Consider the following 22342-nt stretch of genomic DNA (forward strand, 5'->3'; position numbering starts at 1 on the left):
AATTGATCAACCCTGTAGAGAAAACAAGAAAATATATGTGTATATTTTAAAATGGAATTAAATAAAAGAAAACATGATATTGACATTCAAGGGAAATGATGGCCACATAAATTTTATTTCTCAAGCTACAGTGAAGTAAACAGCTTATTTCCCAATCTATGCCAAAATTCCTCTTTTGATCCAAACCAGACCTTTTTCTCCCTGCACTTCTGCCTTGGCCACCAAACCAGAAAATGATTTTCTTTTCATTCACTTGACTTGTTCTTTTAAATTCAATTTTAACCCTTCAAACCCTGTCCAGCCATATCTACACTTTTCACAGGAAGTGTCTTTCTTCACGGCAGTTCAAACTGAAGGCTTATATTCAACTTGCTCTCCTAATATTATACTGAAAGTTCAGAGCTGGGTCTGAAATCTGTGGATTGCTGCACTTTAAAGGTGGTGAGGTCACACATGTCTTGATGGATCTGCTTGTTGCAGCAGCTTGTAAAGCGTAGCAGTGTGCCCATCCCATACCTGCGTCTGAATCCCACCCTTTTCTTCTACAAAAGCCACTGAGACTTACACAGCAAATGCAATCACATTAATTCGAAGTCCTACAGCAGAAGGCGTAAGAGAAACAGCATACAGCTAAAAAGAAGTGGGATAGCATTAAAATGGACAGAATACAGCCTAAATATCAGAAAATAAAGACGAATATTCAGCTTGGGAATAACCTACACAGTGTGTGGAACACGTAGCCTTGACAAAGAATTGGTAAGTAGCCTATAGATCTGTACCAAAACTATTGGCAGTTATCAGCATGTTTCCAACCTGCATGGCTACACCCACAGAGACCCAATGGAGCAGTTTTCAGTCCACTCCTGTGTAATATCTGGTAGAAGAATGTAAATCCAAGTGCCTCAGTTTTAGACCTGGAGAAGTCTGCTTTAATTTCACTGTGATGAGCCTGTTAAATCAGGGTGGTTCATCTCTTGGACATGATGGGCTCTGTGGATGAAGAGCAGATTGTGCAAGCTGAACTGAAGGAAGATGGAGATTATGCTGGCAGGCAAAAGAAAGCACTTTGAATAGGTTATGGTCCCTCTGTGGCAGCCTTTACATCTTGTGAACAGCCACAAACAGTCTGTCCAGGCAGTGCTCTAGGAAAGACCCCAGAGCACTCTGTCATGGGCAGAGCATGCCAAGGCAGAGCTCTCTGCCATCCTCATTTGGCTTGAATACTCCATCCTGGCACATCATGCCCTGGCCTTGGGTAGCCAAACTTTTGTCACCTTCTGTTTGGATTACAGGATTGTGATGACCCTTTGGAGAGTCCAGCTGACACAACTCCCTGCAGCAATATAAACAACTCTGAGCACATCTTATTTGCCCTCTGCTGCCTATGCTGGCTCCCCACAGAACTCACAGCAAAATTCATGGTCTTGTTCTTTATCCTTATAGCCTGGGCCCAAGATATTAAAAGCACTGCAGAAAGCTCTCAGTGGCAGGTGCTGTTCTTTGCCATAGTGAGAGTCTATCATTAAAGGAATGGTCGAGAGATGGAGTTTTCTTAGTGCCAAGTGTTGATGTGATAGCAAGTATTGATACTGTGATTTTTGGGGGCGATTCTTCAACAGACTACCCCAAGCCTTGTGACTTTTCATTCCTGGTACCAGGTTTATCCCTTCAGCAGTGCTAATTTTTAGCATAGATGTGAGTTTGCTGTCTGCACGCATTAAAAAAGGAGGAAAAAAGCCAAGTGAAAACCATATTTATCTTAAAGAATCTTAAAGTCCTAAAATCAGCTGGAATACCATTAAATACACTGTTCCATGTGTATTTAATAAGCCATGCTTTAGTAGTGCTAGTGCATGCTTTTGTGGAAAGTGCCTAAATCCTGCAGTGACGATAGAAACAGAATACCATCACAGAACAGATACTTGAATATTAGGCTGATACTTGTGTAAGTGCTTAGATGCACATCTGTGCTTCCATAGTATCTCTTCGTGACTGGTAGCTGAACAGTGCAAGGAAAACACATTATCTCGGTCCACTTTTGACAGAGTCTTAAAGGCTTGTTCTTTACCTGGCGTTTCTTGTACATCAGAGACTACACCATTAATCACCACGATTCTGTTAATAAACACAACTTGTTAAGCCAATGTCTTATGGTTTCCTAGCGAAGTCTATAGAAAACACCAACTTCACAAACAGCCCCTTCTCATAACACATACGGTTTGGTTTGCTGAGGCCCAAAGCTGCTTTTAGTACAACATACAAAAGGTACTTTTTCTCTGGCTTTTTAATATGTCGTGTCCCTTTCTTAAAATTTAAAGAAGTTCTGATAGTGAGGAGGAAGAGATATACTTTTGTTTGAAGGAATTTGTGTCTCTGAGCAGTGTGAATTGCGCCTTTGTCCCAGTCTTCTCTCTCTAGTCTTAGCTTTTCTGGCCACAGTACCAGGTTTCCAAGCATACCAGATTGTTTCATAAGGGCAAGAGTCGTTTTGGAGGCATGGAACTATGGTAGATGCAACTTAGGCCAGCCTTGCAACCTTCCAGTCTTAGGATCTTAGAAACTGGTAGAAACCAATAAACCATCTCTGGCTCCTTCCAGTGACAGCTCATTCTCTCTTTCCACTCCCGTATTATGAAATGTCTTTCTGGAGAGCTAAAAGATGTATGTTCTGTAGGTAGGAAAAGGTGTTCACAGCAATGCTGGGCATTGAGAAACTCCAAGAGAGATGGATCTTTGCATGGCAGGAAGGGAATATATTCTGACAGAATGGCCTCAAATAAAAATGACAAGTGAGGTCCTCTTCCAGCATAGAGAAAAGTGATGTCCCCAGAACAGGAATGACACAGTTAAGCAAATCCTTAAAGCTTGGATAATGCTGCATAAAAAAGATAGCCACTGATAGATACCTGATTTTTTCTTATAAACTCTGTCTTTCAGCGTAGGCACTTTTCAAACACACTTTCCAAGAATGCTGGTGTGAGCAATGCTTTGGTTTTTGAATATTCTGAAAAGACCATTTTGATCAGTAGTTCTTCAAAATAGCATCCAAAATTATTCCTACAATCCCTTCTGGAGAACATAGACACTGCAGAAATGTCAAACCTTTTCCTAGATATCCTTAGGACTTAGCAAGGGATGGCCTAAGCGAGGCAAAATTTGTAGGGAAAGGTACCATCTTTTATTTGGCAAATAGAGAAAAATATGGGAAAGAGGGGGAAAGACATAGAGGTCTTTTTTTCAAGTTACAAGCAGAAATGTCAAGATATATTGTCTTTCTTAGGACTAAAATCAGTCTAATAAAAGACCTGTTTCAGTCTGTCTGATAAGATTTTGTCTTGTTGATATCCTTAGGCCATCACACTTTACTTGCGTGTAAGGTATCGAATTCCTTGGTCTTATTCGGAGGGTTGGAAGGGACCATGACAGGTCACCTAGTCCATCTTCCTAACTTCAGTTTAGGATCAAATACAACTATGTCATTCATGAAACTTATTTATGTAATGTGTTCTTCAAGACCTCTAATGTGACCTTAAAGACAGACTGCACCACTTCCTGAAGCGATCTTTGTCTTACCTGAACCTTTCTTACTGCAATTTAAACCCATTACTTCGTTGTGCTATCCATCATGGCCATGAGGAATCACTTCCTCTCTTTGTCTTTTCCACAACCTTTTATGTGCTTGAAGACTTGCTATCTCTCAGTTTTCCCTTTTTAAACAAACCCAGTTCTCCTACAACTGTCTCACTGCTCTTTTTCTCTAGGCTATTTCTGACTCCAGCTTTCGTGTATTCCTAATTATTTCTGTTACTGTCCCATAGACTCTGTTTGTTCTGAATTTTTCTTGATATTCCAAAGTACCATTTATTCTAGTATGGAATATGGAGCATGATCCCAGAACAGAGTGAACATAGAGACTGATTTCACTCTTTCAGAAATAAGTGACATTTCCTGACTCAAATTAATACCACCAGAGCACGACAGCATGTTGGAACCCAAACTTGAGCTGAATATGCATGCTCTACTCTTTGGGAATTTCTCTTTGATCCCAAGAGAAGGTAGTTACAGCAGACCTAAGGCAGGGTTCCATTAAGAGGAACACCTAGCAGAAAATAAATATTTTGTAGTAATAAGAATTCCAGGTTTCATATGGACATGTTGCAGGCTCTTAGCATTACTCAGGATGCAGGAGGTTATTATTAGAGTCAACCTGACTTATCAGATGGGAAAAGCACAGTACAAAGAAATAATGAGATGAAGCCCAAAGCCACAAAATGAGAAATAAACATAAGGCAGACTAGAAAAGATGATTTCCCAATTTTCCTTTTATTCTCCCCCCTACTACAGATTCTGGCACTGAATATTTCCCTGACCTGAGGGGAAGATGATTAAGCCCATATTCAGGCTGGAAGCCACTGATGAAGTAGGGCAGAGAAGACAGATGAGCAAACAAAGTAAACTTTCTTCATGCACCATGACTGGAGTAACACAATCTCTCCTACTGGAGTTCTATCAGAGCAATGTGATGGCATTCATCTTCCACCCAATGCCCAGGTAAGCCCTGTACCTCTTTGCCTTCAACAGAAAGGCAACAGGATAAGCTCAGATTAACTTTCACAGGGTTTTGTTGCAAAACAAGTGCTTAAAAAATGATTTTAAATTACCTAGATGATGCCTTTTCATATCAGTGTTTAGCAATATCTGCCTCCGTAGATGATGTAGCTGTTAGTACCGTAAGGATCCCTTAGGACAAACTCCTGTTGTAACACATTTGCTCTGCACCAAAGCCTACATAAATGTTAAATGAAGCCACTTTAAACAAATATAGGTAACAGAGGGAGAATAAGCCTGTTAACAGAATCAGCATTGCAGCCACTAAGTCATAATATTTTATTTATTTATTATATCATAATACCTATAACAAAAGTAACTAGATGCCATAAAATAATACCTACAGACACAGAAGTTGAAATGACTCACCACATCCAACCCTTCATAAAATCTCCTCTGACTCACGGTATCCAATGAAAAATAAGAAAGAAAGAAAGTATAACCCCTTTCCAACCCCCAAAAAATGTTTAGGTGAATGCCTGGCTAAGCACAACAGCCATAGCACATGGTGCTTTCAAAACCACAGCCTCCCAAAGAGCCTTAGACCATCATGCAGTACCCAGGGTTTGGACCTTCAAGCTGTAAGGGAGACAGAGGAAAGAAACATGCTTTTTTTCCAAGCGTGGCCTATTGTCAGCTGCTGGACTGAACCAAACCAGACAATAGCAAGGGTGATGGAGAGGACAAGCGAACAGGAAGAACATTCTCAGCATACTGAACAGCAATTTAGCACAGTAAAGTGATCTGAAGCACTGCACCTTGTGCCATGTGAAAACCAGAAAGATAGCAAAAGCAAAGAATGAGGGTATCTGTGCTGTTTGTTAGGAGTTAAAGTAAGCTAGGTAATTGTAAGAAGACGACTACCTGGTCAGAAATACAGAGAAAATCTGTCCATGTCATAACTAGGCTCAGCAAGGGAACCTAAGAGGCCCTCCTTTGCTAAAATCAATCTAAACTGGAAAAAAGTGGCATTGAAGGGCTCTTAGAAGAAAACAGCAAACACAACTTCTCTCCATTATTCTCAGTATATCACCTGATTTCCTCTCTTCTGACACTTGTGGTCCACCTGTCCCCAGCTCAGCAATTCCTTTAATATTCAGAGCTTCAAATGATAGCAAGGGAGAGTGCAAGGAGAGAACACTGTGTCCAATGAAGATAAAACTAACAACTTCGAGTACCTCTTTCCTCCATGTCACATCTATTTTTTTCCCTTTCCTTCCAAACCAAGACATGAGAACAGCATAATGCAGAGACACTGAGATGGCACAACCAACACAGTGCATAGGAAAACACATTCCCTCCCTGACTCTGATAATTTAGCTTTGTTTTACTTTCAATCTAATGAACATTTATGCTGTAGCCAATCTTCAATTTATACCCGTCTAGTCCAAAGCACAATTACATGCTGAGCAGAAAATGGAGCTTTGACTCATAACAATAAGATTGGCATTGTGTCTGGCAGTTTTCCCCACTTCATTTTCATGCCTACAGCCATATCAGTTGGACAATGATTTTGCCATATCTCCTAAAACAAGGTCAAGCTGGCAGGCAGAAGAGGACTGGAAGAGAGAGTATTGGAGCAGGACACCTTCTGAGATACCCAGCAATCTCCAGAAAAGGATTTGGGAGAGGCACTTTCTCAGAGATGTCTATGTTGAAGAAAAGAGCAAGACATGCTTTTCACTCTCCGTTTGCTAATCTGAACTGCTCTGTCTTCACTCCTGCTTGGAGGAGAAATCTCTGGTTCATGTAAGACCACTGAAAAGTTTGACCTTTTCCAGTGCAGACCTAATCCTATGGTGCATCTGAGTGCCTGATGCAAGCGTTCTCAGAAGGCCATTTTCAACCACTTTAAAAAGAAGCATTGTCTATTCAAGACTCTCTGGAAGACTTTCCATTGGGAAAGATGGTCTTGTGCTTAGTTTAGAAAGTCAGGACATATCAACAATATTCTTCGCTTTGTCTGTGACTTGCTATGACATACCAAAGCTATCACTTAATTTCCCTCTCTCTGCTTCATTTTCTTCATTAGTAAAACAAAGTGAATGATACCCAACTCCCCCAAGGCAGCAGACTCTAGACTGTCTAATGTCAATTGTAAACGTGTTTTGAGATTGTGGAGTGAAAGGTGCTAAAAAGAGTTATAGAAGAAATAAGTCCCCCAGCCATCCTTTGGAGTCCTCTCACAGTTTCAGCCTATACAGCCATTCATTCCCTGCTGATATCTTGTACAGAGTTGCTGCTGCTAAGCAGTGTACCAAAACAGCTCCTGGTGAAGAAATCTGTTGAGCACGATGGTCCTCATTCTGGCTGGAAAGTGACTATGAACAGATGGGTTACTCCTGTTTGGCATCTTCTTTCTCTTGGCTTAATACCAGACCCTATTGCATTTTTACCTGCTTAGTGTGATGGGAAGTCAGCTCGTCCTTTGTGTAACTTCCTTTATTTCTTTATTTTTTCACAATGGGAAAGAGTTCTTACCTGGCCTCTTTGGGGGGAATTTCATGCACAGTTGGTGGTGCCCAGAAGGGAGAAGCAGATGCTGTTGAGATATTCATGATGTCCAAAATAGAAAGCAATTTATATGGACAATTAAAAAGAGCCACACGGGACTTTGGTGGTTGGAAGCTACAAGTCTGTAAGCAGTCAATTTCTAGGACTTAAAACAATAAAAAATTGAATTCACCTGAGGCCATGCAAGAGAAGAAAAGTTTTATAAAGAGAACAATTCCCAAGTTCATTCACCAGGGCATTAAGCTCCTGATTTGCAGCGGAAATGCAATACGTGGTGTCCCGTCACCAACAGGATTTAGAAGACAGAGAAAGCATCGCAGAACAAATATGAAATTGTCACAAAGAGTAAATTCAAAGCAAGCCAGGGGCTTTCAAAAAGATTAAAAGAGGAGCTCTAAAAGGCTGTCTGTCCTGACCCTTATCTGCCAGTTATGCCTACCTTCCTGTGATTCTCTGTGCCCTAGCTCCTCCGGAGTGTTTTCTGTTCTCATTCATGACACTACACAGGAAAAAAGACCTGACAAAGGGACAGAAATATGGTGGAATAAGTTATATGCCTGGCATTTTTTTTCTTGTCATTGTTTTTGCTCGTTTGGTATTGAGCAGCCAGAAATGTCAGAATTTTCTGTTGACCTGATGTTTTTTTCTGATGTTTCATCAATTAAAGCAGTTTAAGTATCAGGCACAAAGGAGTTAAATCAATTTGCTTCAGAACAGCCCTAAGAAATGACTCAACTCTTGAAAAAGTCTCTGGGGGGGTGGTTGCTGTGGCTCGAGGGATGTGCAAGCTGAAGGCTCAGCAGCCACATTGACATTCGAAGGCACAAACGTTTTGGAGAAGGGACAGAAATGATGAGATTTTGTCTCTTCTCTAGCTGACTACAGAGCTTAGTGCACTCTCTGCACTCATCTTTTCCCTAGACATTGCTTTGGGCTGTCTTGTTAGGTTCGGAGTCCCTCTGAGAATACGCTGCCTCTCAGCAATACAAAGAGCCAGAGGACGTTTCTCACTCAGCTCTCCATAGCCAGAGTTGGCACAGACCGTGCAGGAGCATTGACTCACTCATTGATTATTTGCAGATGTGAAGTTGGGCCAGCTCAAAAATCCCCTTATGAACCATTACCCTGCAGGATGGTGTGAGATTTGCCTCCAGTTTTTCGGCTGCTGAATCAAACTGTTTCAGCTGAGTAGCCCCAAGGCTTCTGCTGCACTGTAGGATCTCTCAGGGCATTTCTTCTCTGGTTGCTGTATTTAAGTCAGAGAAAACCTCTGGAAACAGCTTTCCTGAAGCAGCCACGCTCTCACAAGACTGAAACTATCATCTGAAAAGAAAGAAGGGATGGAGTGGCATAGGATCCAACTTACTTCAGGTACTGCTGAATTGTACATTTCCCCTGCCTTTTTTCTTCAGATTTCTATGGTGAAAGGAAGTATTATCCATCAAGGAACAAAGGCTCTACTTTGTTTCAGCATCTCTTACTCATCTACCTTCACCATCTCTTGCAGCCTAGATTCCCAGCAGAAAGCTACTCTGCATTTTCATGGCCTTTTCTTGGCTGTTACAGTGCTAGGCCTTGACTTTGTCCGAGCTAAAGTGCTGTTTTTGTCTTTTTTCCTTTGCCATTTTGTTGAAATAGTATGTGTTCCACTCATTCTTTCCTCAGTACTGTTTCTGATGTAACATACACAGACCTGTGGTTAAAGTACATGTCTGTGGTTAGATGACAACCTTAGTTTCTTGTTATATGATGTGTTTTGTCATTCTGAATAAACGTTTAGCTACTCACAGATAACACTGTCACTGGGGAAGTTATGTGAGATGCGATTGACATAGGGTTTGAGTCCTTGGCTTGAATCAGGAAGAAATGGGGACCTGAAGTTGTCTCTCTGTCGTATTTAAGCGCTCGATTAATAGATATTCTGCATTAGAGCTCTTTCCTGAGAGTACTTTCTAAACAGAACTTTTGTTGAACCCTATTTATTACAAGAAAAACATCTGGTGTATACAAACTCAGAATTTCCCATGAATATAATAGAAGGATTGTTGTGGAATAATTCAGAACTGGTTCTACAGATAAGGTCTTTGCAATGGGATGCCAAGATAGCTAGCAGGTGCTTCGGATACTTCTACTTCCAGAAAAGGTGCTACAGAAGGATTTATTCCATGGACTAAAAGGCTAGCATGGAAAAGCAGAGTTCACAGGCATCTGCAGAAGCCTAGTATATCTAAGCCCACAGCTCCGCCATGTTGGCAGGCATGCGAGATGAATAAATATGATACCAGCCTGCTGTTGCTCAGCAGAACTTCTTGGCATAAGGACATCAAGCAGGAGATCTAGAGTCTTCTCTATCTGATGCTTGTCATTAGCCAGGACACACACACACAGATTACTTCTGGTTTCCCCATTTCAGAACCGCCAAGACAGATGCAAAGGTCAAAGGAATGACGTGGCAGTGGTGCAGCATGCCTCCACTAAGTGAGCACACATTAAAAGGCTTATTCCATAGGGATGGGGAAAAAGGGAAATGAAAGTTATGACTTTTTTCTTTCTACCAAGTTCCAGGAGCTATGTTTTTGCTGCAGCTGAGCCAGCTTTAGACAAAGGTGCTGATAGGCAGAAAGAGGGAAGTAGGAACAGTAGGACAAGACAAGATTAACCTGCAGAGAACGGGTGAAGGAATCAGAAGAGGTCTCAAAGCAGGAAAAAAACCAAAGAAAGAATAAAAGCAGAGTGAAATAACCCAAATAATTCAAAGATAGTGGCAAATATAAAGAGGAGAGAAAATATTCGCTGAACAGACATAGAACAGAAGGCAGCCATCTAGGTTATCAGTTCCAGCCTCCAAATACTACAGGCAACGATGGAATAGACATCAAGGTGAGAAACATCCGTAACCTCTGCTTCAATTCCCATTCCAATTCTAAGTCAGAAAACACTGCAACCTTACAGCACTTGATGCAAAAGAGAAAATGCTGCAGTGAATATAACGTGTCCAACCAAGACAATGGGATAGATGAAGGGCCTTGGGAATATCTTAGACTCATGCAATTGTATATAGATGAGCACTCTCAGATATTTCTTGAGAGTAGATTGCGCTCCACATAGCTATAGAGGAAAACCACATGAGCAATCTCCCTAAACACTCCTTGCTCTTCAGTCCAGGAAAAAACTCTTTCCTGATCCCACACTCAATCAACGCTTTTAATTCAAGACACATCAGTCAAGCAACACCACTAGGAGCACCAGCATAACCCAACTACTATCCTGTCTTTGGCCTTGGCCAATTTCTTGTTTGGGCAATTTAATGCTTCAAAGGAAGATCAATTTGCCCTCTCCCCACTCCTCATTCCTCCCACCCTTACTTACACATCCAAGAGAATGAAGAATTAGAAAATAAAGAGGCTTCCTTCTTTACCTCAATAGTGGTCAGTGGGAGCTCTGAAGCATGAAGTTATTAATTAAAATATAAATGCAATGTAATTCCTTCTATGAACTCGGCAAGCTCTACTTTTTAATTATTTAAGTTCTTTGCCCTTGTTATCCTATATGGAAGACCAAAACTTCATTTCTTTGAAGTTTAGAAACCTCCTCCTGATTTCCAAGCTAATTTATACTCATCTGATCTTTTAGCACCACTTTTCTTCAGCGGAAACAATTCTCCATCCTGGTATTTACAAAGAGTGTATTTATGAAGCAAAACTGTACTCCATCTCGTCTTTATTTTGATAGCCTAACTGAGCCTCCCACACACACTTTTTAAAGGTCTGCCACTTCCCCTAATCATTCTCTAAACTTTTTTCTGTACATCGCTTCTTCTTTTTTGACCAGAAGTGACCCAAATTGACTACAGTATTTTAAGTGAGGCCTCCTCAGTCCTTCATAGCAGTGTACTACTAAAGTACTTCCCTTTCTGAAAATACCCTTGCCTGATACATCCCAGAATTGCATTAATCCTTTTCAAGGCAATGTCATATTCCAGCAAAAAGGCAAAGAAAACGTGACGCAGAAAAGAGAGATGCTGAACAGAGAAATGAAAGCATCCTGAGGAACAACAGAGAATTCTGGAGGGAGGACGAAAAAAACCACCCAGCTGCCCTGCAAACATAAAGACATAATCAGCTTTGTAGAGAAGGTAATTCAAAGGAATAATGGGAAGTCAGAAAGCTGAGGCAAGGCACATCTGTACAAAATCACAGTGAGCTGGCTTTGCATGAGCTCTCAGCTTCCTGGCGAGTCTCAGGCACTGCTTGCTAATGTCAGTGTTGTGGCAAAACCAGGGCTGTCAATGTCATGCTGGGGACAAGGGGAAACTGAATGCAAAGGAAGCAGGGTGCATGGATCTGTCCGTTGAGTCCTGAACAGGCTTTTGGCAGCATTGCTGCTAGATTGTCAAGTGCAGTGGTTTTTGCTTAGGAATTGAAGAATTAGCACTCCTTACATGCTTGTGCGTGTTCTGTGTGCGTCAAACACACACACGTGTTTGACATACAAAACCCACCGTGTCTTTCTTGAGCCCTAAACTTTTAAGGCTAATATTTCTTAATAAAAATATTTCACTGTCCCATAGACATGCAAATATCGTCCTTTAACCTGTGAAAGAATATAATGGAAGATCTCAAAGTGCTTTAAGAATATTAATGAGAAGTTACAATAATCCCCAGGCAGTGGATGCTTATGTATCTTCTACGTATTCCACAAGGAGACAAAGCAAGCCTTGCTCTAAGTTGCCTCACACTTTTCTTTGCCTTTTTTTGGTTATTATTTTGAAGAAAGGCTTCAACACTGAACTTTAAAGCAGAAGATGGAGGGGGATGGGGAAACAGCTCTACGTTTTGCTCTGCTACAGTAAAGTTGATGGGGTTTGCCTTGTCGAAAGACAAATAAATAAATAAAACCCCTAACATTTTCTCCTAGGTCGTTTGTAGACCTGCACCATTGTTTCTGCTTGTGCAGAAGGAAACTCAACTTGCAGCAGACATGCGATATGTCAATTCATTTCCATTGTATTGGCAAGAAGCAACACACACGAGACAGATTTATCAAGCTATCTGATAGTCTAAGAGCCAAGAATTCTTCTTCCAGCTCCCTCCTCTCCTCTCTCTGCTTTCCTCCACACACACACATGCACAAATAAAGGCGAATCTGCCACTCTTGCAAGCATAACACTGTAAAGTTCTGTAGTTTTATTGTGGGTGTTTATCATAAAGCATCCTTATCAGTTATCTGCTTATAAAGGAGGCTTTGGTATGTTATTTCAGAGTAATAGCCGAGAGCGAGTTAAATTGCATTAACCTTTAAAGCTGGCATTAATGGGTAGCCGTGTCAGGAGACTATATTACTGTACAATTTCCTTTTCCTATTCTTATGCTGGCTCTGTGTTTAGAGTATTTTTTGTTGTTAGTGCCAGCTTTACATCACAGGCTTTGAGCTCTGAGCACAGTGCTCCAAAGAAGCACTCAGCTGCAAGAAATGTAGGACTGACTTTCCCTCAGCACCGACAGACAACAGGAGTGAAGGCAGGTTCTTGTGACAGAGGCGATGCATCTTCGCCTTTGGCACAATTAATAGGTGATTCGGGACATGCTCCATACCCTTGTTTTTCACCTGCAATAGGGTAGCTTCAGGGCTAGACTGCACTCAGAGCCTGAAGCTATTAGGTTAGGACTTGCTATTGCTGCAATACATGAGAGACAAGTCCCCTCTTATTGCTGCAAAAGGTTGTCAGCAGATCACTGGGAAAGAGAGACCTTAGACCTGAGATTTTTAAATGGGGGGACTAAAACATATGAGCTGTACTGTATTCTCTGCTGCTCTATCAGGGAAGGCTTCTGAAGGTATTCCAAGTGTGCAAGCCCAATTTAACAGCAGCTTTCCATGAACAGGGACAGCTGGAACTACTCCACATCTATTATGGTGTAAATGGAACTGGAATGTGGCCTACCACTTATCAGATATTCTCTTCTATGTATTAATTATACACGTAGAAGTTCTGTATTTAGGAATAATCGCAATAATTTATCACTTTCAGAGAACTGTAATTGCAAACACAACATAATCATTTGTCAGCTGTTTCAGATGGAAAGGAGTAGGCTGAGAGAAGGCAGCAGCCTCTTTGATCACGTTTTGATTGGGAAGTCTCTTCATTACAGGTTTGGTTTGTGGACCCTCCTCCCCATCATAACTCTTGAAGCCTTCTTCATAAGCTGTCTATCCAAAGAGTTTCTGCACTTGACTCACCTCAGAAAAAGTCCTGGTAAGAGCAGACATGCGTACTCCATAGACCTCTAAATATGGGACGTGCCTTGTGTGATGCAGCAGAGGTGTAGGATATTTGGCTGCCATGGAGATGAGTACAACAGAAGAGCCTAAATAGAAGAGAACATGTTTTGTTTTGAAGCACTGTTGCAATAAAGGAGCACGTTAAATACAGAATTGCTAGAGTTTCTTGCCAAAACTGAATGTTAATTGTTTAAATTAACACTGCAATTAACATGCAACTAAAATACTTCCTTTTTTCTTTTCCTTGTTTCTTAAAAGAAAGCCATAAATGATTGCTTCCTGAGCCTCCCTTGGGAAGCACAGCATCTTCTCTCCCCAGAGGATCAGCGAGCCTGAGCATAGAATCATAGAATGGTTTGGGAAGGAAGGGACCTTAAAGATCATCTAGTTCCAACACCCTGCCATGGGCAGGGACACAAGGCACTGTTGGACAACATAGGCATTGCCAGCTGGGGAGGCTTCCAGACCTTTCGAATGCACATAACTTTGTGCTGCCTCATGAACCCTTTTTTGTCACCAGGGTTGTGCTCAGTGGCTTCTTTCTCTCCCCAAGAGGTTTGTCACAGCCCTTATCTAGGTAACCATTTTCCTTTCTTCAAACTGTACAGATTTACCATCATAGGGCAATTCAGCAGAATGGGCATCAGCAAGGCGGGAGCTTGCACATCATTTCGGACTGGCCTAGTACTGTGAAGTTTTGGGCAGCTTTGTGGGTGGTGAAACACTTACCACCTCCAGTCTGACCTGGTTTTGGCTGCATGTATCAGTACACAGCCCTAAAGGAGTTTATTAAAGGTCCTTACTTTTCTTATTTCAAAGAGCAGAGATTCACCCTATTAGTTCCAGAGATGCCAGTTACAAGCCTCAGGGTGTCAGACAAAATCAGGCACGCGTGTACTTGCACACCAGTAAGCCCCTACGTTGGGGGGAATTACTTTGAGCCTCCAACTCTACAGAGGGTTTTGAAACAACGTGTTGCATTCGGAGCAGTGATAAGGATCTCTCTCTCCCTAAAGAAAATAAAGGGAAAAAAAAACCAATAATCGGTGGAAGTAGTGTTGATTTTTCTTAATGACAAAAGAAAGGAAAATTTGGATGAGAATGATGGATGCTGCCAGTCAGTTCTTCTTGTTACAGCAGCCAATGCCTCTGTATGTACTCATCTCATGAAACTGTCAGAGATATTTAAAAAGAAAAAAAAGAAATATGCTAAAATTAAAATGGAGAAGAAAAAGTCATTTCACACATTTAATGGCATAATGAAGTCTTCTTAATGTAATTTTCTTTACTCTTCTGATTACATATTCACAAAGAGGATCTTCACTTCCATCTTTATTAGGCACTGTGTTTGTCATCATTATGGGTTAAGTATTTTCATAAACATTTGATGAATATTAACCATTTAAAATAAAAAATAACAGTTTATTCTCACTGCAATGACTGCTGCACATGAAGATATTAATACTAGAGCAAGTCACATGAAATTACACACCCCTGCAGCCCCATCCCTGTGTGCAAGGATGCAGTGCAGAGGCTGCAAGAGGAGATACTCACAACATAGCAAACATGCAGAGCGACTTGCAAAGCTGGATCCTAGCTGGACCTATAGCCAGGGCTGAGAGAGATCCCAAAAGACTGCTGAATCTCCCCAGTAGAGACTTAGCATTACTGGAGCCTTTCTATAGGTCAGAAAAGAACAGGCTACTTCTTTGCTACTTTCCCAACATGACTGCATTCTTCTCTTTTCTGTGCTTGCAAAGGGCTAATCCAGGCCAGGCTTTAGTATAACGTCCTGGTTAATTTATATGTCACCTATAGCTGGTGCAAATGTCCTAACAAACACATTTTTAAACATAGTCTGTTCTCTACAGCAGGGGAATGGGTTTCTAAAACAAACAGTTCCAGAGAAAAGTGCTGTAGAAAAAGGAGGAGGAATGAACACCACAAAGGAAGGTCCAACAGAAAGAACTTGCCTGGAGTTGGGTAAATACATAACCCGGTTAATTTGAAGTAGAGCAGACAAATGCAGATATAGCATTCTGGGTCAAGAGGAGCACTAGGTACAATGAAATTATAACTATATTTCATTTTGGGCCTTTATTTTTCTTCAGAAAGGTTTATTTCTCAATGACTGGGTCATTTTAGAAAAGGAAATCAATCGTGTACTGCTTCAACATTGTCTAACCTCTTTCTTCCATCTTGTTCTCTTTCATTTGAACTTTTATCTATTTCCCTTCCCCAAACAACAAAATAAAAACATCAGTGATGACATCCTAATTTCAAGGCATCACATGAAAGCTCATTTCTGACAGAAGGCTATCACGGCAAAAATACCTGACCTGTTTCTCATCAGAGGGCACCTGTGTTCCTTCGCTTACCCAGGGGAAACAGGAGGCAGCTGATACCCTGGGGGCCTTCCCACCTGTAAGTCAATTTCAGACAGCAGGCACTGGCTTACTCTTCCTCATGAGTTCCCATGCCAGCACCAGCTTTCCCTTAGTCTAAGAAGCCCTATATTCCTCTATAAAGCCCTATATTCCTTTTTTAAAGCAAGAGGAATATGCAAAAGGTGAAGGGAAAAGGTCCTCTTCCAAAGGCTCTCCTTACCTCCCTAAAGTGCAGAGCAATATCGCCAGTGCTGTCGAATATTATTAGAAGGCCCAATGTGGGCAGCAGCAGAGGGTTACTCTTTGTTGCCTTCCCAGCCATAAACTGGGTCACTTTAATTAAATACTGTAGGTAGGGGATCCAGAGCAGAAGTGTAAAGAGCCCAAAGGCCCAGTTCAGAAGATCCTGACTCAGCCCTGACTGGGGAGGGTTAACAGAAGAATTACTGGTAGATGTTTAATTAGGATTTGAGCAATGGGGATTGAGCATTAGGCTGGGGTTTGTTTAGGGCTCATGTGTGCTTAAGCGCAGAGCTAATTTCACATTGTGCTTTGCTGTGTCCTTCCCCGAGCTCAGCCAGCGCCTTGCAGGAGCTGGAGTAAAAGCTCCACCTGGAGACAGCAGGAGCCTGCCTGCTTCCCTGGCTGCTCGTAAAGGATGCTACTAGCGAGGATTTGCTGGGAGAGCAGGGGGCCCAGGAGCACTCATCCCTGGAATTAGCTCCTTGCTTGCTCCCTGGCTGCAGCCCTGGCTCTTCTCTTCCTTCCAGCACTCAGCTCCTCTCGTTCCCTGGTCCCATGGGGAGCCGGGCACATGCTGTGCGGGAACAGTGAGTAATTGCAGATCTGCAGCAGGGATATGGAGGAGGAGGAGGCTAAGAGAGGTAGGAGAACTTGAGCCAAAGCCTCCTGCCACCCCCTGGCCACCATCCATGGGAGAAGGCTGGTGCCTCAGAGCTACATTTGGACCTGGACCACATGCAGCCTTGCTGCCGGTTACCCAGTGTCATGGGATTACATTGCCCTTTGCATAGTGAGTGCTTCCAGCATCCTGCAACCTGCTAGTAGCCAACATGGTGCTATCTCCAACTGGAGGATCTGTCTTCCCTTCAGTTGCATGACAGGCTTTTCTGAGGAAATAAAATTAGACGTGATTTTCTGCTTCAGTTTGAGGCTCCTTTTCCAACCCCTCTGTTTAATTGCATCATCTCAACTGACTGCTTTCCCAAGAAAGCTGCTGAGGTCACTGGTACAGCAGGACAGACAAGTAAGCAAGACATGGCTCCCGTAAACCGCTTACCCATTCTTGTCTGGGATGGATTTGAAACCTAATGCTGAGCAGGTATAAAGTTTTGGTGCCAGGACTGAGGTGTAAACTGGTATTAAGCCCTGGGGTTCCGGGTTGCTGCAAAGCAAATGGATTCTCTTTTTTTCTGGCAAGAAAGGAGTGCTGCCAGTAACTGGAACTCAGCTGTCCACACTGCCAAATTGCTGGTGCAGCCCCTGGCATGGTTTTGGCTGAGGCCAGCCAGAAGCATCCCAGGAGGACTCTTGGGCACAGGCTGTGATTTAGCATGGGCCAGTTATCCTTTTCTGTAGGCAGCTTGCACACAGCTGCCTTGGTCTGGAGGGAAAGAAAGCTTTGTTGAAGGGAAGCAGGGCAGTGGAGGCCAAGCAGCCTCAATATCATAGAACTTTCCTGTGACATATCTAATTCCTTGGTACAGAAGTAGACTACTTCACTGAAAGTCTACTCAGGATTACTCAATAGAGAGAAGGGCAATCCCCTTCCAAGGCAGGCTTTCCTGAGCTGGACTGAGCCCCACAGAGGTATGAGATCTTCTCCTGGACTTTGATAAGGCCTTTCAAGCAGGGAGGGAATAAACAGATCTAATTGAGTTAGCAGCAGAACAAATAATCTAAGATATGGGGAAAAGAAGTCCTTTATGCTGTTAAAAAGTGGGTGCTGTAGAGCCTGGGTGGCAAGAATGGAGCTGGCAAGAGAAACATTCAGCTCCAGCTTGAATGCCCATGTCTGAGAAGCAAGGTTCAGTGTCTCTAAATAGTCTTAAACTAGACTGGTTTGTTAGTGGAAACCAAGCGCTTGCATGTTATTAGTCAGCAGATGGTATATAAATGTGATGTCAACAACCAATCTAGCACGACCCATGGCAAGAAGGAGAATGATTAAACAGCGAAATGAAACGGAGCCGAGGAATGTCACAAAAGACTCAGCACAGAGGGACTCGCATCCCCAGCAGCACAAGAGCTTTAGACCACAAGAAAAATAAGCTTTTCCAAGGGAAAAAAAGCAAGAAGTGAGTCTGTAAACAGAGCTGACCATGGGGGATAAAGATGAAATGGAAGCAGACTTTTTTACTATCTCAATCAGGGAGAAAAAAGTGACAAGAACTGACTGAGATGCTGAAAAGTGAGTGATATGCTATTGCCAGGAATAATGTTCAAAACACCGTAACAGCTGATAGAGGTACTGAGCGTCATGAACCCAGACAGAATAAGACTTCAGAGACATCTCTCGGTTAAAGTTAAAAACAACCAACAAACTCAGCGAAAGCCTTCAACAAGAGAAAAGGGTGCAGATGTTAGTGGCGAGAGCTCCAGACTCCACAGGCAACTTTAGAGGCTGCCATCAGTGACTCCAGGTGAAAAAGGCAGGTTTCTCTCTCCCCTGGAATACAAATGCAGTAAAATCTATCCTTACCCCAGCATACTCACAGGGAGCCCTCACCTTTCTTTATTCTTGCCTAGGGCAAATGATGTCCCTCAAGAACTAGTCCAGAAGGGCCAAAAATAATCTCTTTCAACTTCCTAGCCCCTCACATCTGTGTCAGAGACAGGGTGTTTGCCCTTCTCTGCTTTCCCACGCTTACTTTGCTCCAGTATTCCCAGTGTTGAGACTCAACCCAACAGGTTCTGGGTTCATCATTAAAAGAAACCTGTATATACTCCCAGAAAGAATAACAGGTAGTCTTTTTCCAAGGACCTCAAGACTCTTTTCTAACTCTCCATTTGACTTTCTGGAAAGGCTCAGCCTCCAACATGGTCCATATAACCTGCTCATCCAGCCTGCTTCAGTCAGAAACCTCCTAACCTGGTCCTAGTGGAGATATCTTCTGTTCCAGCTGCTTCAGGCAGATGGAGAAGAGGACAAACCATCTCCATCACACCTGTATCATGAAAGCGCAAATTATATACAAGCAATCTCAGGTATGTGTATCGGAGAGGCATTTTTGGGAGGCTGGCCCTGGCTAGCTAACCGTGCTTGCAGCGTGGTACCCAGGTGGCTTGTCGTCACTCAAGCTGACATTTAAGCTGTTTGATACAGAACTGCCTGGCTCAGCTCTGCCTTGGGCATCTCTTCAGGATTCAGCAGTGTGTCATGCAAATGCTCCTGCAGAAGAAGGCTCTCCAATGGTCTACAGCCCCCAGCAACCCAGCACAGTACTTAGAGCAGACCCAAGAGGAGGTTCCTCTGCTGATGGTGGGTGTATTTTTATTTATTCCTTTTTGCATATATACATTGTCATGTATAATTGATGCTTCTGCAGTCTTTTTTGATGTAACTTGTATTTTTCCCATCACATCTCCCTCGCCTTATCATGTGCCAGTTTATCTCTTATTTTTCTCCTCACAGCCAACCATTCTCCCTCCCCATCTCTCTCTGCCTTCGGTTTAGACCACTCTCCCACTTCTTTGCAATATAGGCCACCTTCCCCTATTTCTCTTTCCTCACTTTCTCTCTTCTGCTCTTATTCCCTCCCTCCTTCCTCAGTAGAGGTCACCCCCTCCCCATCTCCCTCTCCTGTCAGCAAAGCAGTTTATCGGCAGTTGCAGTCTCATCTATCAGTCCAATTCATCTTCCTCTGCAGCCTTTGGGGGAGAGCGAGAGCTAAAACCACAAGCTGCCTTCCTAAAGAAACCAGTGGCAGCTACGGGCATTAATATGAGAAGCTTGGGAAGGTGTCGTTCTTCACTCAAGCTGACATTTAAGCTGTTTCATAAATATGAAATCAAACCAAGGGCCCATATGGGCCTCCACCCCCTTCTCTTTCGACTAAGAGCGGCTGTGATACTCTCTTCACCAGCTTAGAACAAGGGGATGACAGGAGCAAATCCCTGGGGGAGGAAGGATAGAAGGAGCGACTGTGATGTTGATGGCACCTGTGGTGTTTACACTAGTTGCAGCAAAGAGCCACCAACGAGTACAGGAGACCCATCAGTCACTATTGGTAGTGGCAGGTTTTCCAAGGTGGGATTTTCCCCTGGGTGTGCAAGGCAACGGGGTGGATATTTTCCCCGTTATCCCCACAAGGGGTGGTGGATCTCTTTCCATCAACAGCTCTGTTATCACCATAATTGGTTCACACACATGCAGAGCCTTTCAGGAGAGAAGGAAGTATGAATCTCTGTTCTTGGCCCCTTTTAGAAATCCGGCTTGCTCACGCCAGCCCGGTCCCTATGCAGCCTGTTGTATCATCATGGGTGTGCAATGTGTTAAACACAGCATCTCAAGGAACCAGCACAGATTTTAGGAGAATTTACTGGACCAGCTAGGAGGGCTGCAACTTCACCTTGCCCTCCACTCCCATTAGAAAGCAATTCCCTTCATGGCTGGGATGAGGAAGAGGTTGGGAAGAGGCTGGGATGAGGAATGAGGAGAAAAGATGGCTGCTTGTTAATGACCACAGATCCCAGGAGCAAGGGAGAGGAGTCTTTCCCAGGAATAAGGGAAGATCCTCTTCCTCTTGGTATTATAAGGTGGGTCTCTGAGTTTTTCTGTGGTGTCTGCTTGTTGCGCCCACCCTAACACTGTTTCAGACCACCATTCACCCACTGTCCCTACAAATCCATGCTGTACACACAGGCAAGGAGAGAGAACCACAGCCTGAGAGGACACGGATACAAAGCCTTTATATATGCTGCAAGAAATTACTGGCATTGGTACAGCTCCTTGGGATCCAGGCATTAATTACAACTGCCCTGAAATTGCTCACCAGCCTATACAGGATATGACAGCAGAAAGTGAATTCCTGAGGCACGGAGCTCTGCCTCTTGGTTTCACCATGTCATATGGTCTCATCCCCCAACCCTATGTTCTCATAGCACCTTACACTGTCTGCCCCTACTGTAACCCTTGAAAAGCTGTCCTCTGCTGAATAGTCTTCTCTGATGGACAGAATCCATCTAATTTCCAGTGCAAGTTTAGCTGAACACATTTGTGAGAACAGTGAGCTTCAATTAAAGTAGCTTTTCTCCCTCCCTCATGTTTGACCCAATTATGTGTTTACAGAGAATAATTATGTTCCCCCCCCCAGTCTCCCTTTCACTAAACAGAACAGTGCAGGCTCATTTCCTCTGACATGACAGGCTTGTCATTCCCCTGATCATACATGTTTTCCATGTTGGCATTTGCTCCAGTTTTAATTCTTCTCTCTTGAAAATGGTTGACAAGAATGACACTGACTGTTGCTGGTGATGACTACACCTCCTTTGTACAACCACCGTGGTACTCCCCTGTACCTAGCATGTGCCCCTCCCCTGGCACAACATCCTAAGATCTCATTTACCTCTTGCATGGCCATTTCACGTTGCGAGCTCATGATTGTACTGTGAATGACTGCTACAAGCGAATCTGTCTTCTGTTTTCTTGTTTCAAACCGATAAGCTTTCAGTCTGCAGGTGAAACTCTCACTCAGTGCCCAGATCTGTGCCCTTGCATTTCATGCTGCCACATTAGCACAGTCTCCACAAAACCTTGTGTGATATTCTGATGATTCTAGGCATTGCTGATGCTTCCTGTTAACCCACACCTAGTTTTAGGCCAAAAGTCATCATTGAAAACATTGATCCCAAGACTACGGCTTAAGAACTTATCTAGCAACCTCCTTCCAGCACAGCTGCCTCCTTCCCCCCTTTCACCAGTTCCTTACTCAGCTCACAATTCTTGTACTAATCTTCATCTTCTCTCATTTAACTATTAATTTCCCAGGTGGCAACAAACCAAATTTTAATGAAGTACAGATAGAGAAGATCTACTGCTTTTCCCGTGTCTAGAACATCAGTTACCTTATCAAAGACAGATATTGAGTTAGTCTGGCACAATCTCTTTTTGATAATGGCATATTGCACTATATCCCATTTTCTATTCCATGTCTTCAATTATTCTTTCCAACATAATTTGCTCTGAATCCATCTATGCCCTTGAGGCCAAAATAACAAGCCCACAGGTGCCCAGATTGCTCTTCCTCTCTTTCTTAAATATGGGTACCACATCTGCTATAATTCAGGCAGAGAAACCCCCAGTATTGGACAGATTTATTAAAAATCACATCTACCAGACCTGCGATTTCATGGGCCCCTTCTTTTAGCATCTGGAGAGGGTGATTTCCCGACTTCCCCGGTTTGAGCACAGTAAGCTCTCTGAATTGCTTCCATCTTGCATGCAATCATTGCACTTTCAGTACACTTATTCCCATTAGTCCACCTGGCTTTGCCTCCACACTCTGTGTTTCTGTTCTTAGGGGTGAAGT

At 42.9% G+C, this 22342-nt stretch overlaps 1 long non-coding RNA gene across 1 annotated transcript in view; it reads right to left on the bottom strand.

Annotated features, from left to right (window-relative positions):
* Positions 1–22342, bottom strand: part of LOC115601631 — a 43737-nt gene that overhangs the window by 6393 nt on the left and 15002 nt on the right. The window contains exon 2 of the long non-coding RNA XR_003989427.1: positions 13363–13490. This is a non-coding gene — a long non-coding RNA (uncharacterized LOC115601631). The remainder of the gene's footprint in view (positions 1–13362; positions 13491–22342) is intronic.

This window comes from Strigops habroptila, chromosome 2 (assembly GCF_004027225.2).
Source record: "Strigops habroptila isolate Jane chromosome 2, bStrHab1.2.pri, whole genome shotgun sequence".
NCBI lineage: Eukaryota > Metazoa > Chordata > Aves > Psittaciformes > Psittacidae > Strigops > Strigops habroptila.